The 17,756-nt window shown below is 38.4% G+C and overlaps 1 pseudogene; it reads left to right on the top strand.

Moving 5' to 3' along the window:
• The first annotated feature begins 7,980 nt into the window (after nt 1-7,980).
• Nucleotides 7,981-17,756, top strand: part of LOC100026495 (zinc finger protein 850-like) — a 148,864-nt pseudogene continuing 139,088 nt past the window's right edge.

Consider the following 17,756-nt stretch of genomic DNA (forward strand, 5'->3'; position numbering starts at 1 on the left):
TCTCTTTCTTTGATTACTCATTGTATTGTTAATTAAAATCTCTATAAAACCCAATTGACTTGGATATTTGAATAATTGGGAATATTTCCCTGGTGACCACCTTATATTTGATTTTAAAACCGAAGACACTGTAGTGAAACATATTTCTGGGGTCAAATTTACTCACCCTCTCTTATATCTATCACAATTTATATCTTCCACTATTTTAATCACTACAGTTTAAGACCTCAACCATTTTAAATCTCACACAGGCACTGCAACCCCCCCTATCCCTGGTCCCCTGGGTGGTGCCAGGCAAATTAAGGAAGTTGGTTCCTGAAATATGACATGGAAGAGCCAGTGAATGGAGAAAACTGCCTATAAGGTGAGATCAGGAGACTGTTTGCTCTCTTCTGTCTGGAGCTTGGAACCTGAAGGAACCCATGTTGGTAGTGTGCTTCAACCCATCATGGCTGCAAATAGAGTTGTAAACTAAGCAACTCTCTACCTCTTTCCTACATTTCCCTCTCTTTATTATCACTACTTGGATGTAATAAAGCTATTAAAGCGAATAACAGCCTTACAATTTAATTTTAACTATTTCAAAGCTTGGATACTCTCAACAATACAATGATCCAGGACAATTATGAGGGGCTTATGACAAAGAATGGAATCCACCTCCCTAGAAAGAACTGTTGGAGTCAGAATGCAGGTCAAAGCATAATATTTTTTACTTTAGTTTATTTGGGTTTATGTTTTGGGGTTTTGGTTTTATATGATTATTTATTCACTTACAAAAATGAACAATGTGGAAATGTTTTACATGATAACACATGTTTAACCCAGATCAAATTGCTTGCTTGCTCCAGGAGGAAAATTTCAGAAAACTTTTGTGGAAATTTGTTATTACATGTAATTGGTATAAATAAATAAATAAGACTGGCAAGGGCTAGGCAATGGGGGTTAAGTAACTTGCCCTGGGTCACACACAGCTAGGATATGTCTGAGGCTAGATTTGGATCTAGGACCTCTGACTGTTCTCAATCCACTGAGTCACCTAGTTGCCCCGCCATGATGACCTATTCTTTTTTTTTCCTTTATTTTATTTTAATAACAAATGTACGCATAAGTTTTCCAAAATTATATGATTCGTGTTGTCTCCCTCTTTTTTTCCTCTCGCCCCTCCTGGAGTTGACAAGCAATTCAGTTTGGGTTATACATGTATTATCATGCAAAATGCATTTCCATATTACTCATTTTATAGGTGAATAATTTTATAAAACCAAAACCCCAAGTCATATGCCCAAATAGTCAAGTAAAAAAAATCATGTTAAAATCTGCATTCTGACACCCACAGTTCTTTCTCTGGAGGTGGATAGCATTCTTTGACATAAGCCCCTCAAAATTGTCCTGGATCATTGTATTGCTGAGAGTAGCAAAGTCTATATAATAATGAACGATTCTTAAACCAGAAGTGGTTGGTAACTGTCTGTACAAGAGGCTATGCTTCTCTGCTATGATAACTGCTTCCTAAGACGTAGAGCAGAACCTCAAACTCCAGACAAGGGAACAGAATTAGAGTCTTATGCCAATCCTAAATTAAGAGTTTCTGCCCTTTCTAAAAAAGCATAACTACCTCTTCCAAGAGCAACAACTAAACCTGAAACAAAAAAGTGCCCAAAACTATAGCTGTCCTTGAAGAGTGAACCCAGCTGAAAATATAAAAATTCTAACACTAGGAGCCCAATTTAACCTAATTAAATTCTTTATCTTATAGATGAGCAAACTGAGATAGTGAGATGCAATGATTTGGCACTAGATCGTATAGCTAATAAATAACAAATCTAGAATTCAAATCTAGGTCCTCTGATTCCCAGGTCCGTGCTCTCTTTCTTACAATAGGGGAAAGTGGGAGCAGATGAGTGGCTCAGTGGATTGAGAGCCAGGTCTAGAGACAGGAGGTCCTGGGTTTGAGTCTGGCCTCAGACACCTCCTAGCTGTTTGACCCTGGGCAAGCCACTTAATCCCCATAGCCTAACCCTTACCACTATTCTGTCTTGGAGCCAATACCCAGTATTGATTCCAAGATGGAAGGTAAGGGTTTAAAAAAAATAGGGGAAAGCACTTTTTAAGCCCTAAAATTCTTAAGTCCTATTAGCAATGATATTTGTTATTGATGATGGTAATTCATATCATTGTCATTAAATATCTCTATTATTATCCTCTATCATTATCCTCTAATTAATCATTAGACCTCTAAATACAACCAGTTTGGAGATGAGCTAAGATGATAATTGAAGGAAATTAAAGTTTTTGGATCCCTGATAATTTGAAAAAAGTTATTGACACTACACAATTCTAAATCCCTTCCAGAGAACTCCACTGAAGAGTAAAAAAACAGAGCAAATAGATCAATAGAGTTGGTTCGAAAAGACAACACAATTATTCCAATGTCAAGAGTGGAAATATGGGCATAACTATGGATGTTTGGAGTATAATAATGTAGAGTGTGATTATGAGTCATGCACTACATCCCTACTAAATTTAGTAGCAGAAACTCATGGCTCCATTCCAGAGATTCTTGACAGCCCTGAGAAAACCAGTGGAAACTGACATTCCAGACAACATCCAATCAGATAAGCAAATGAGACAACCATAAGCTGTCAAGCCATGCCATGCTAAGCCCCAAGAATATTTATTTGTGTGTTCCATGCTTTAACAAGTCCCAAAGAATATTCACTTGTATGTATAAAATCCAGAGGTGTGACCCCTCACTTTGAGCTCTAGTTAAGGGAACTCTCTTGACACTTCACTCCTGAGGCGTTCTAGTGATCTTCAGTTCAGGTTTGGGGACCTCCACTTTTGTCTCCTTTCCTTTTCACTCTACTTTAATAAAGTTCCTCTTTGCCATGAGAGTTGAGTCCTGTTTTAATTCCTGGAGGTTGGGAAGTATGTTGAATCCTTTGTCTGACAAGAATCACTTGACCTCTTCACAGTTTGTTCACCTTGGCTTTAAAAAAGTTAGAAGAGATGAACCAAGTAGCTTTTAAAGTTGACTTCCCAATTCCTCTTTCAACTCTCTAAAGTGACCTCTGTGACACAGATGTGGGCTACGTATGATACCTGGGGTGTTCCAGTAACCATAGCATTCTCATTAGGTGATTCTTTAAGTCTACAGGAAAACTGACCCAATGGGAGAGTACAGAATATAATTTTTCTACCAGGTGACACTCCCATTATAGTTACTCATAGTTTCTTCCAGAGTCTTCCTAAAAGTTGAAATATTTCCACTGGCCACCAGTACTACTCAACCCTTGAAATCTCAGGCTATTTTCTCTCTCACCACCACCAACCATTAGGAAAATTTTAAAAGCCCATGTTGGCTGTTTTTTAAAAAAAACTTTTACTTTCTGTACTACTAACAACTCTAAGACAGAAGGATAAGGACTAGACAATTGGTATTAAGTGACTTACTCAGGGTCACACAGCTAGGAAGAGTCTGTGGTCAGATTTGACCCAGGACCTCCCATCTCCAGACCTGACACCCAATCTGCTGTGCCACCTAGCTGCCCTGCTGTATGGTTTTGAATGTTAGTCTAAATTTAATATAAAATTATGAATATGTCTAACTAGTAGGTATGTGTGGTAGAAGAGTATAAGGCTAGTGAGTAGGTAAGTGGCCAATTACTCCCTCTTGGTTGGCCCCTACCCTTGTATGAGCAGAACCACTCAGAGAATGACAACAGTATCAAGGGCTACCAAGAGGTCAAGAAGGATAACGGTTTTTTAAAAGCCATTAGATTTGATGATTAAGAGGTCACTGGCAATTTTGGAAAGAGCAGTTTTATTTGAATAATGAGGATAGAAGCTAGACTGTAGAGTTAAGAAGGGAATAAAAGGAAGAGTGGAGATACATATTGTAGATTTTTGACACAAAATAGAGGAGAGATTTGGAATGATGACTCATGGGGATGGATGGATTGATCCAATGAGGGGCTTTTTTGAGAATGGGAGGACATGAACATATTTGCTGGCAACAGGAAAGCAAACAGTAGACAGGGAGAGATTGAAGGTAAGTGAAAGAGTTGGGATGATAGAAGGGGGCAATCTGCTGGAGAAGATGGACTAGAATGGCATCTATTACTTGATCACATAGAAGGATTTGCCTTGGTAAGGAAAATATAAGACAGGTAAAAGTGGAGAAAAGTGGCAGATGGTGCATCTGGGAGATGTAAGTTAAGGAGTTGAGAAGAGCACGTTTTTGGCAAATGGCCTCCATTTTTTCAATGAGATATGAAGCAAATTCTTAGCTGATAGAGGAAGGGGAGAGTCATAGAAAGTTTGAAGAAGGATGGAAAGTTTTAAAAGAGTTGCTGTGGTGAGTGGGATAATGAATCAATTAGAAAGTTGTGAAGAGATTTCCTGGCTGCAGTGAAGTCCCAATAGAGATTACATAGCAAAACTTGGAGCGATCCAGTCTCAGAGCAGTTTCATGATATTTTCCAACTTCATTTAGGAGCAAATGAGTAGGATGAAGGCAGCTGTTATTGTGAGTAATCCAGGGATGAGCCTTGATAGGGCAATACCAGCTCCCTATTCACTCACGACCTTTCCCTTCATCAGAAATTGCTAGACCCATTTTGTGTCCAACAAAATGGACAGTCCTAATCAACATTGTTTCCTGCATTGGAGAAGCTATATGAATATAAAAATATGAATTGACAAAAGCCCTCTTCTGTGTAGCCCTGAGACCTCATTGTTCTAGGAAAGAGCCCAAGAATAATAAGATATATTTCTTTTTCCCTGGTTATGGGTATTTCACCACCCACAGATTTTCCCTAAGTTGCCTTTGATGAAGCACACATATATAAGTAATGGTTAAACATAGCTTTACCTAGATAATGGCTTAAAAGACTAGATGAACAGCAATTTAGATAAACATTAAAGAGAGAGAAACTTGGGAACAAATATTTGCTCTCTTGAAGAGAGATACACCCACTTGTGTCTACCATTCTGATTAAGTTCAGCAAAACCAGGATCTACCCAAACATGATTCCTCTTTGTCAGATTGGCACTAGCAACCTCTTTGATATATTTCTGCTCTCATTATTTTTTGGCTATTGCTCTTTTAGTTTCTGACATCCCAGTCTCTTTCTATTCTACTCTAATTCTCCAATAAAACATTGTTGCCAGGGTTCCCAGCAACTGATCTTATGTCTGGTACAGATACAGATTGTGTTTCCTGTGGTCCTTTCCCTTGTGCCAGTGGTAGTAGCCTACGGCACATTGGCAGCAAACTAGGGACTGACTTGTGCACAAAAATCTGTTCAATATATAAAGAAAACCACTGATACAAAGCTCCAAAACAAAAAGCTATTTATTAAAGGGACTTGGACACCTTCAATTAATAGGATCCCAGGTCTTTTTCATGATCTGAGATCTCCTCTTGCTCCAAAGTACAGATTTTCTAATGTTTTTTATTAGGATGGTAGAGGATAAACTACAAACTCTCATTGGTTGACTTAGCTATTTGGGTTGTGCCTTGGAAGGATTGTGCTTCTTATTCTTCTTCATCTTCTTCACCATTTTGGGCAGGTCATAAGGCAAGGTTTACTTCCATTGACTAAATTGGGTGATGAGGGGAAATAACAAAGGGCAGAGGGGCAGCCAAAATAACTGAAGGACTTTCCATGGTGTTGACATCCATAGCATGCAGTAGGATGGCTGGGCACAGGGTGGCAATCTGGAGGTACTTCTGTCTATGCTGACTTTATTCACCAAGCCAAAAGGGTGGAGGTATTCTAGTCAGCATTTTGTGATTAGGCAAATACATGTATAAAATAACCAATACATGAAAGAATCAGAATCTATTTAACCTAATCTAATTATCCCTAAATGACAGTGAAAGAAAGATAATTAATTGATTAAACTGACTAAATTTATTAGTAGGTAAGCATAACAGAAATATGATTACTTACCCTATGGAATCACACTAAACTAAATAATATTGATTAGAAATAAAATAGGAGATAGATCATAGATCAATATGCTAATCAATAAATCAATCATTTTTCATAGTCAGCAGTAGTTACCGCAGCCCTTTCATTCCTCCAGCTATGTTTCTTTGATCTCCAGTCTTCTTCCTCTTTTACATCTTCTTCCTCCCCCTTTCTCAAGAATTGGAGTAGTTAAGTTCTGGGAGGGTGGTGTCAGTAGAGGAACTTTGGAGAATTTCCACCTCACCAGCAAGCAAAGGTTTTCAATATCCTGTTACATTCCCCAGGAATAGAAATCATTCAATTCCATGCAAAATCAGAAACAGTATATATGATGGCTATAATTTTATATTATAGCATTAAAATAAACATTTATCAGAACAGAACAAAAAAATCTTTTTTTTTCTTTTTCTTACTAGGGATCCCCTTCAAAACTGAGCTACTGTTTATAATACCTTGCATTTAGGTTAATTTCCAGATCTTAGGATACAAACATGTACAGTTTGTCTATTCTCTTCCATTGCACTTTAATTTTTGCTAATGAAGTTTATCCATGATTTTGCTTTTTAGTACCTTGAATTAATGAGAGAGGGCTATTCCTTTTTTGCTTCAACTATATAACTTGCTCATTATTTGCTTCCATATTGTTATTATTTTTTGAATTGCTGTCTACTTTAAAATGTTGTTTAGTCCACTTTTTATGACCCCATTTGAGGTTTTCTTGGCAAAGATGCTGGAGTGATTTGCCATTTCCTTCTCCAGTTCATCTGACATTTAATCCTGAAACCAACATGGTTAAGTGACTTGCCCAGGGTCACACAAAAAATATTGTGTCCCAGACCATATTCAGGGCCCAGCATTCTTATATACTGCACCACCTAGCGGCCCACTTTAAAATAAGTAAAATAGATATTCAACTTTTAAAGAATGACTATGAGGCTTCTAAGGTAAAGTTCTGCTAGGGATTTTTAAAAAATATATAGCACCTAGCTATATGACCCTAGGCAAATCGCTTAACCCCCATTGCCTAGCCCTTACCACTCTTCTGCCTGGGAACAAATACACAGTATTGATTCCAAGACGGAAGGTAATGGTTTAAATATATACACATACACACACACATACAGTGGTTTCTGATAACACTGTAGACAATGTTATAGAGGAATAATCTAAATGTTGTAAGGAGGCAAATAAATCCCTCAGTAGGATGCAAGTTTTCTCCATCAGTGGCAATTCTAGCATCTTTAGAAAGAAAGAAGTCGGGGACAATCTCATAAATGAGTTTGGAAGATTAGGAGGAAGAGAGAGATAAAATTTAGGCCACTCCTGGATGGTCTGTTTCCTCCATTGTAAAATAAAGGGTTTAGATTATTGGAATTTCCTCAGACATATTGACTTCCGTCCCCTGGGACTCTGGTCATACGACTGATTTCCTAGACTCCCAATTCCTTCACATGGCTTAGTTCCCACTTAACGAACACCTTGTACGGAGGCAGAACTCTTCCCTCACCAGGACACTCGGTCCCCCTCTTAAAAAAAAAAAATGGATCCTGTGACATTTTCCAAAAGGGCTGTTTTGCATGTCAAACCAAAAAAGCTTGATATGGTTGAAACAATACAGAAATTAGACTCGGGAAGTCTGGGTCTTTTTCTCTGCCTGGTCCTAGTAAGCGTACGACCCCAGGATGGCTGCTGGGTCACTATAGACATCTTGTGAAATAATGTGGGTAGAGCGGTTTGCAGAGCTTAGGTAGGCAAGTCACTGAAAGTAAGAAAATATGGTTCACAGTCTTTAGTATTGTTGTCGCTTGGTTACAAAAGCTAAAACTAGGAACAAGAGTGAACCAAATTCTTGTTGAAATTGATGTTTTTGTGCCTGAGAGGTTAGAAAACGGCAGGCCCGCTTGTTCATTGGGCGAGCTTTCGCCACTACGCCCAATGGGACGATTGACACCGCCCCCTGCATTTCATTTCACCGCCCCAGTTCCCAAGTCTCGGGGCGGGGAGAGAATCGGGACAAAGAAACCACCGAGATGCAGTGACCTCCAAGCGTCCTAGAGAAGAGGACGCGTTCTAGGGTCCGGAAGCACCGGGTAACGTACTTCCTTCCCGATCCGCCATTGTTCTCCTGACCGCTTTGAATCTGTTTTTCGGAGGTTTTCCCTAGGATCACTCTCTGATTCTTTCTCGGTAAGTGACTAGGTCCGGAGATTGATGTTGTTGGCTGAGGACCCGAGGAATTCCCCTGTCCCAGGCTTCTGGAGGGGAGAGGAAAGGGGCGGTCCCGTCTTTGCTAATCCACCCCAGTGCCTGGGGTCCTACGTAGTCCGCCCGCAACGCGTGGTAAGACTTTGGCTGAGGTAAATAAATAAGATTAGGGAATTGGGAGAGGGACTTAGAGCCTCCCCAGCGCCTCCCAACAGTCATTGTGGGGCGGGATGCTTAGTCTTCTTTCTTCTACTGCTGTCCAAACGGTGCCCAAGTGGGAAAATGAGCGGGATGCCCTTGATGCTGGTCCTGCAGGTTAACGAGGAAGGAGAACCTTCCCATCTGTAAAATCTGAGCCACTGCCTACTTCTGTCCCCTAAGGGGAAAGTGTATGCAAAGCGTACCGAATAAGCATTACGCACTGTGCTAAGAAGTTGGTGCTGTTGTTAGCGCCATTTTACAAGTAAGGAAACCGAGGCAAAATCGCTATTAAGTGACTTGCCCAGGATCAGACAGCATATGTCTCAGGCAGGGTTTGAATTCGGAACTTCTGGGCCAGGCAACCTGGCTACCTAAATATTAGAAAGATTTGAAAACCTTAAAAGAGTGAATGAAGGCCATTGACCTTAATCCTGAGACATTACTAGGTAACAGTAATCAGAGAGGGATTTCTAGAATTCTCCTCCTGCATGCGCACTTTTGGAGGAAATTTCAGGTTCCATTTGGTGTTTGTGGATAATTCTGGCAGAGTCTGTTGCTTAGACAGAAAAGTAGGCAAGAGTTGGAGATCCCATGTAGTGTGGGATGTTCAGTATGTGCCCTTCACTGAAGGACAGTTTATCTAAGGGGAGAGAAATTGTTGAAAATGGATAAGGTCATAGACCATCACTTGTCAGCCTCCATCAGTTGGGAAAAAAACCCCAAATATTTAGAGCCTACTATGGGTTAGGCACTTTTCAATCAAATATCATTTAATTGGGTCCTCAGGACAACCCTTAAAGGTAGGTGCTGTTATGATCCCCATTTTACAGTTGAAGTGAAGTAACTGGTCAGTCACATGGCCAGTAAGTATCTGAGATTGGGTATGAACTTAGATCTTTCTTTCTGGAAGCTCAGTACCTTACCCACCTAACTGTCTCACTTTCCCCATGTTGGTTTGCCAGTTTAAATTTCCTTTCCAGGGTTCATTTTAAATTCTGGCGATCTGATTTTTCAATGACTGAAGCTTATATTTACTACTTAGAAAATAATAAATTTCTTCTAAATTGGTTGGCATTTTTGTGTGGTAGTTTTGTGTAAACACAGCTTGGCATAGTCCATAGAGAACTAGTCTCAGAGTTTGGAACTAGTTGCTGATCTGTAGGAGTTTGTTCAAAAGGAGTTCCCTAAACCAGTGGAATTTAAAAGCCCATTAAAAAAGATTTTGCATGTAATTATTTTTCAGTGTATGCTTACATTTTTTTCTTTCAAAGAACTCTAATTTTAGGGTATTAACAGTAATTAGTCAAGCAGTATGTCTGTATCTTTTTTTTTTTTTTAGCAAGCCATTTCCATTTGTCCCCTTCATCTTCCTGTTGAGCCTATGTCCCTCTGTCTTCTGAATACTCCTATCTCTCCATCTTCTATAGAATCTCTTCTTTTTGGTCTTTGGAATCCTTTGCTTTTTGTGGCCTGGTGGAGGTTTTCACTATGCCTTCACTGTTCTTTCAGTGAGTAATTTTGTGTGCCTGTATCATTGTTGTTTGTCCTTCATTTCAAAGAGGACCAATGACTTCATGGGGTGATGTCTTCACTTTTATCTGCCTCATTTAAATCCAATTCACATTCCAATACTAATACCTGTTGTCTCAATTTTTTTGGAATTCATTGTGTATGTGAGGATAATTTGGGTGGTGAGTACAGATGGACCCAAGGGTATAACTTAGGTCACCACTTTTCTTTTTTCCTTTTTCAGCTCCTAAGGTTCTTGCCCCTCCAAAATAGAGGAGCACAGGAATCATGACATCTGTGCTCCTGACAATCAAGCCCCAGGTGAGCTGTGATTCATTCTGCCCTTTCCTAGCCAGCCAAGATGGAGATAAGCTAATGCAGAAGCCAGGGGACAAATCTGTTGAATCCTGTGCCTGAAACCGGAGGTGCCCAGTGACCACGCATGCATCTTCCAGCAGAATTATCATTAGGAACTTTAGCTTTAAGTAGAATTGAATCCACAGAAAAGATGAGTATGTCACTGAAAGATAGAACCAACTAGAGAGATGAATAGTACCAGTGCTTTGTTCCCCTGGAAAGCAGAAATAGACGTACATCTTTCTTATTTGACTGAAGGTATAGATGGCACACTTACTAAATTTATAGTTGATCCAGACCTGGAAGGGATAGTTAATATGGTGGGTCAGTATTCAAATAGCCCTGATCAGTGAGACAAAGTTTTGGGTTTGGAGTCAGAGAATCTGAGTTCAGTTCTTTTTTTTTTTTATTTACTGATTGTATCTGGGGCCAGTTCCTTCCCTTCTCTGAGCCTCAGCTTTCTCTTTATATATTGGGAGGAGCATGGATAAAATGATATCTGAAGTCTCTTCTAGTAATAAATATTATTAATAACAGGGCCAGAAGCAACAAACTGAAACATAATAGATAAATGTTTGCATTTCAGTTTTTTAATTATTTGTATAAAGGATAGGAGATAGAATTGGCAACTGTATATGGGGAAATAATTTGAGAGATTATCTAGAACAAATGTTTAATCTGAGTAAACGGTGTTGCAGCTACCCCCTGCCTATGTATTCTTTGTGCTCCTCTGATCTAATGCAATTTAAGAAAAACCTACGGTCTGGTGGTGGTAGTTTTGCTACCACCATGGGAGGTGGTAGTTTTGCTGTACTATACCCAGAACAGACTGCATCTTGAATGTTATATTTATTTGCCAACATTTAAAGAACATTGACAAACTAGAGATATTTTGTCCTGAGAAGGAAGGTAAGAACTAGCAAATTGTTGCCTTTTGAAGATTAGTTTCACTTTTACAAAGAGCCAAAACATTTCTTGGAAACTTAGAATGTTAATCCTGGAAAAGCCTATGGAAACTATTTAGTACCACTCAGTTATTTAATGATGATGAAAGAGGCCCAAAAAGGGGAAATGATTTACCCAAGGTCACCCAACTAGTTAATAGGAGAGCCAGGTTTCCTGACTGCCAGCCAACCTGCTTGCCCCTACTATGGATCAGACTGCTTTTTTCTTAGAGCAAAGCCTGATTGATAGGATGAATGATTCAGTGTTTGTTTTGGTTGGCTTTCCTTTTGTGTATGTGTATGTTTAAAAAAATAAATAAAATGTGGCTATAAAGTAATGAGACTGGTTTTCTTGTATGGCTTCCTAATTAGCAGTAAAGATAGTTCCTAAATAGTATCACAAAGGATGTGATCATTGATAACTTCTTTAGGATAACCGTAAAGCTTCCCAGACAACTGTATTAAAGAGTATAATATTCATTTGGGTATGTAAATATTGGTATATCTTTTAAGGGATGAGCATTGATATTTTTATATTTATTCACACTCATGTGCCTTGTCTACTGGTCATGCTAATAGAGAATAATAGATCACTGAATGTGGAACCCTTAGGCCTGAGTTTAATTCTTAACTCTGCCATTTCCTAAGGGTGATCTATATCACTTAACCTCTCAGAGGTTCATCTATAAAATAAGGATAAAGTGTTATGTTCAAATCCTACAGGGTTCTAATCAGCAAATTCTAGGTAAACTTGGTTGCTGGATAAATGAGTTATGGCTGTTACTGTTATTACTTGGTAGCAGTGTTTAATATGAATTAAAGAAGGCCTTGTCAAGTGATTATATAAATGAACTGGATATAAGGAAATCCAGGTAGCACTGAGGTATAAACCTTCCTCTGACAGAGATTACTTCTCTTTCAGCTCTACAGTTCACAGTAATATGGTACAGAGAAAATATTCGTGGATTTGGAGTCAGAGGATGTGGGTTTAAATCCCTGTTCTGCTCCTTAATTACTGTGGGTCTCTGAAGAGGTTCCAACTTATCTGAACCTTGTGGTTTAATTAGAGCAATAACTCACATGGGCTGTGAACACATTTGAGTAGAGGAGATATGTGCTCCATAAACTGCCGGAAAAAGGAATAGATAATTGTGGGAATCAAGATCCAGAAGACAAGAAAAATGAAACCTATTTCTTCTCTCTGTGCCTACAGGGAAGTTATAGAGATGTGATATAATGAAATACTACATTATGGGGAATATTAGTGTTTGTGAAGGAACTCATACCAGGTGGCATCAATTTTTCTCTTATAAAGTAAGACCAAGTTATCTGCTAAGGGTAAAAGGAAGAGAAAGGGATTTTCTATCACTCATTTCAATAAGCCCTTACTGACATTAACACAAAGGTTGCTTTGTGTAAGGCACTGTGCTGGTATTATTGTTTGAGATAAAGAGAATACAATTTTTCTAAGGCTTTACAATGACCCATTGGGATAGGTAATGTGTAAGTCAGATCCCCATCTTACAGATAAGAAGACTGAGGAAAGAAACCAATAAAAGAAAGTTTCCATTGAGTAAGTAGAAGTTAAGAGACTTGCCTATGGTCAGATAGCTAATAAATATTGGGAGTCAAAAATTCAATCTCAGTAGCAAGCAATACAAGGATGTTATTATTGATGACTGATGAAAGTTGCTATGGGCTAAAACTGACTTAGACCAGGCCCTTGATAGTTTGAATTCGATGTCACTCAGTAGTTAACAAAAAGAGATTTACTTAGCCATGGCAGAAAGATATTCAACAAGGATATCTAGCAAAGGCATTAAAATGTATTAAACTGATTTCATTATTTTTCCTCTGAAGTTGCCCATTTTGCCACTTGCCCAATATATAGAGAGGTTGGAGCTTCTTGCAATCTTTTGTACTGAGGCAACCAAGAAGTGATGTCCAGCCTTTTATGCTCTGAGCCAACTAAGTCTTGAAAAAGGTTCCTTAGCTTAGTTTAGCTTAGCTTAGCCCACGTGGGTGACTGGTAGATATTCCTTCTACCACAAAAACATAGAGTCAGATTTACAAATGAAAATGGGAAAGGTAGCTCACCTAAATAACAGGATCCAAAAATATCTTGACTGACTATAACAGAATAAATTGAATAAAATGAAATTTAAAGGAATAAATGCAAAAATCACCTTCATAAGTATAGAACAGAGAGGCATGGTTAAACACAAATGTCAAAAAGGTAGGGGAAATTTAGTAGACTGGAAGTTCAATATGCATCACCATGAAACCTCAATCTTGGACGGAGCTTGAGTTTGGCATGTTAGTGACCCTGGCAGAATTGAGGGCTTAGAATCTGATAGGACTTTAAGATAGTGAAAAATTAGGAGAAAAAAAAAAGGGGACTCAAGTAATGAGAGTCCTGTTGAAATGGAAATGCTTGAATTTCTATGAGATAGCTGTACACATTCTTCTAGGACCTCTTTCTAGGAATTCAGCCTTCAAGGGACCATTGTGGAGAAAGATAAGAAGAGGATGATCCTGATTTGGAGTGCTGGCACTTACTTTATTTTAATTCTAAAGGCTGGGATTTCTAGGTTTGTAGTGAGACAACCCTGAAGTAACTACCCCTAGAGTCCAGGTTACATAATTCAGTGTAATTTTTATTCTGAGAAGAATTAACTTAATTACAACCAATCTAGAAAGGAATTTAGAATTAGGCTAAGAAAGTGACTACTATATCCAAACAATCCAGAGATTCCACTTCAAGGCATATATCCTGAGATCATTGACAAAAAGAAGTCCCATATACACCAAAACATTTATAGCAGCACATTTTGTTGTGGCAAAGAACTAGAAACAAAGTACATTTAATTGGAGAATAGCTAAACAAGTTGTAGTAAATGAATGTAAAGGGATATTACTTTGCTATAAGATGCAATGAATGTGATGAATACTGAGCAAGCATGTGAAGACTTTAATCAACTGATGCAAAATGAAATAAGGAGACCAAGAAGATAAATTTTTTGAATAGCTTTAAGCATTAAAGAACTGTGAACCAATATATACGATAACCACAAATGAGAATCGACCATACAGAAACAAAATAATCAAAACTGAATTATATAAAATTTTAATGAGCAAACTTGGACCTAACAGACATATATAAGAAGGCTGCATAAAATTTCAGATAATAATTTGGTTAATTTTTTAAAAATGATTTCCCCTCTTGTTTTATCCTTTGTTATAAGAAATGATTCTCTGGGTGGAACACATTAAGAAAGACAGATTATATAAAAACAAAAGAATAATAAAAGCTTATTTAAAAAAAAAGAACAAATTTCATTTTATATTCCTTCCCTTTGTGATACCCTGGTTAGAGTTGAATACACCAACAGGCCCCATTTTCTGGTCCTTTATACTACAAATTTTGCACCTCACAGAAACTGGGATTCTCCCTAGGGCAGCAGGAATCTGTTGTTTCAGGAGGCCGTGATGTTTGAAGATGTGGCTGTGTACTTTACCAAGAAGGAATGGGCAGGTCTGGCCCCTGCCCAGAGGGCCCTGTACAAGGATGTGATGCTGGAGAATTATGGAAACATAGTCTCCTTGGGTAAGGCTTCTGACCCATTTTGACTTAGAATCCTCCTTTAGTAGTTTCCTGTTTTCCTTTTTAGATGCTGTGAGGTCTTCAATAATACTGTGATGGCTTAAGTGATGTTAAGGCCTTGATATTATCCTGTCCTTTTCTTGAGGATTTCCAACTGAAGAGAGACCTGGAGTTCCTTCAGCCCCAATGCAAAACTTTGTTTCCTGTTCTTTGAGGGGCTTTGTTCTATTTACAGGGGCTTAGGTTCAGCACTCCAGGCTGAATCCTCAACTGAATTATCCTAATTCTCTAAAAGAGTTCTGTCCCCCTCATATATGGGAGTTTAAGATCATGTACATGTTCTCCTTAATGGATTTTTCCATCTCTGAGAAGGCACAGAATTATTTTTCCTTTTCATTGAAACTTAGAACTCTTAATCCAGCTTAGTCTTCCTGGGAGTATGAGCCTGACATTTCCCCTTGGTTGCCTTATTTGCCTCTGGGCTTTCTTCACATTTTTCCTGAGCAATTCCTTTCTCTTCTCTGTATGCATAGACTGAACTCCTAATCCTAACCCTGACCCATTCTGTTCCCTTGAGCAGCATTTCCATTTCCCAAACCTGCAGTGATCTCTCAGCTGGAACGAGGGGAAGAACCATGGGGTTTGGATCCACAGGTTGCACCAGATGGAGAGGACCTTAAAGGTATGTATACACAGCTTAGTGAGGAAGAACATGTCAATTTATTTTTCTTCTCTTTCAACTTTCTTGAAAAACAAAAAATATGTATTCTCGTATCCTACTGCTAATAGATTCTCCAACCTCTCTATTCTTCATTGCATCAATAGTCATTGTTTCTCATCGCCTTCATTCCATGTTCCTTCATATAGGTCAGGGGTTCTTGAAATCTGGGATCTAAAATCTTTGTAAGGGGAAAAAAGGGTTATTTTTTAAAGGGTTGGACTTGAATATTTAAGAGTGTAGTCGCCAGGAATTTAATTAAGAGATTTTATTTACAATTTATTTACAAAATGTAGAAAGAGTGAAGCAAGAAATCAGAGGATAAGGTAAAATATCTAACCTGAGCACTAAGTAATTTATTTCCGGCCCCTCCAAGCAGGGAGAATTAGTTTCAGCCAGCCTCAGCAAAGCAGTTTCTCAAGAGGATAGGTCTTTCCTGAGGCCAATCTTCAGAGAAAAACCAGCAGTTAAGAGTCAGCTTTTTCATTCACCATGTGTTAGTCCAGTCAACAGATCCTTCTGTCCCTCTTCACCAGTCTCAACTCGAAAGCATGAAGAATTGAATTGCAACAGAAGTGGAAGTCCAAGTTGAACTCTGCTTCAAGAAATCCTCAACTCTGTGTAGCACTCTTTCTTTTAAAGGCATTTTCTCTTGCCTCACTTCCTGTGCCTTCCCCCAATTTTATGTCTACCAATCACAGTTGACACTCTGCTCTAGGACTGCTCAGAAGGCAGTCAGTCAATTCTGATTCGTCACCCACTATTGTACTTGTGGGTCACAGACCTCCCACTTCATGATTAAGTGGGATATTTGCACTTTTGATGATTAGATCTAAATGGGCAGATCTTCATACTTAACTTTTTTTTTTTAACCCTTACCTTCTGTCTTGGAATCAATATTGTGTATTGGTTCCAAGGCAGAAGAGTGGTAAGGGCTGGGCAATAGGGGTTAAGTGACTTGTCCAGGGTCCATACTTAACTTTTAAGTACCATGTTTACACTTATGGGGATTAAATATAAAAATAGACAAGGGTTACAATTTAATCTTCACAATCAGGGGAGAGTTAAGTACAATCAGGGAAGAGCCAAATCCAATCTTCCAACTTACTTTTTTCATAAAAAATACTGATAGCTATATTTCAATGTAATCAGGTTCCATAGCAATCCTATGTATTTTATTCATTTAAAAGCATTATTCTGAGAAAGAGTTCATGGACCTTGCCAAACTGCCACAGGGGTCCATGACAGACAAAGGTTACAGACTTCTGATCTAATTCACTACTGCCCCAATTTCCTTTCATCCCATTGCACTGGTGAGGTAGGGGATATTGAATCATCATGTCTTACAGTGCTTCTGCCCCCAATATGTTAATATCTCTTAGTCATTAGGATAATAAGGGCAGAGGCAACAGATTTAATCCTGAGACACAGTAGCAGGCCTCTTTATTTATTATATCTCCACTTATTAGCTCAGGCTACATGCCTAAGTAAGTGATCAAAGGTCAAAAACTAAAAACAGTGCTTCAACTTTTTTTTTTTTAAATTATAAAACATAGTTCTTATACCACAGTCTGGTTATCCTGCTTTCTCATGGCAGAAATAAGACTATTTTTGGTTCTTATTTGTTTTCAGTCATACTTTTGACCTCATATACACTTATTTCCTTCTCTGGATTGACAAAACATTTCTGTCCTTTTGTGAAGCTCTTCAATCACAATTTTCTTGACTCTTCATTGATCTTGTGATATATTCCAGATTCTGATCTGTTTCTTTTCTATGTCAGGTTAGTGTTTTGTACAAATAATTATCCTAGAAGTCATTCAGGAACTAAAACTGTTATGGAAAAGTTCATCAGGATGGATACCTTGTGAGAATTACTTCCTTTGGGATTTTAGGAACAGTTATATCATTAGGCTTTTCTTAATTTTTAAAAATCCTGGGTAGATTTCTGTCCCAGTATTTCTAACTTATATAGAATGCCTTTAGGCTTATTCTGTCTCCTACTTATTTCCTCACTTATCTTTTGTCTTAGTTCTTGTGCCCATCTTTACCCTTTTCCTAATGGGCTCAATTCATACATTCCCTTTAATTTACTGTTTTTCTCTTTGCCTCAAACAGGATTTCCATTTTCAAAACCTGCCATGATCTCCTGTCTGGACCAGAGGGAAGAGCCATGGGTTCTGGATTTGCAGAGCAGTCTAAATGAAGAGGACCTAAGAGGGAAATACTTTGGTGAGTAA

The sequence above is a fragment of the Monodelphis domestica genome, chromosome 7, assembly GCF_027887165.1.
Source record: "Monodelphis domestica isolate mMonDom1 chromosome 7, mMonDom1.pri, whole genome shotgun sequence".
Classification (NCBI taxonomy): Eukaryota; Metazoa; Chordata; class Mammalia; order Didelphimorphia; family Didelphidae; genus Monodelphis; species Monodelphis domestica.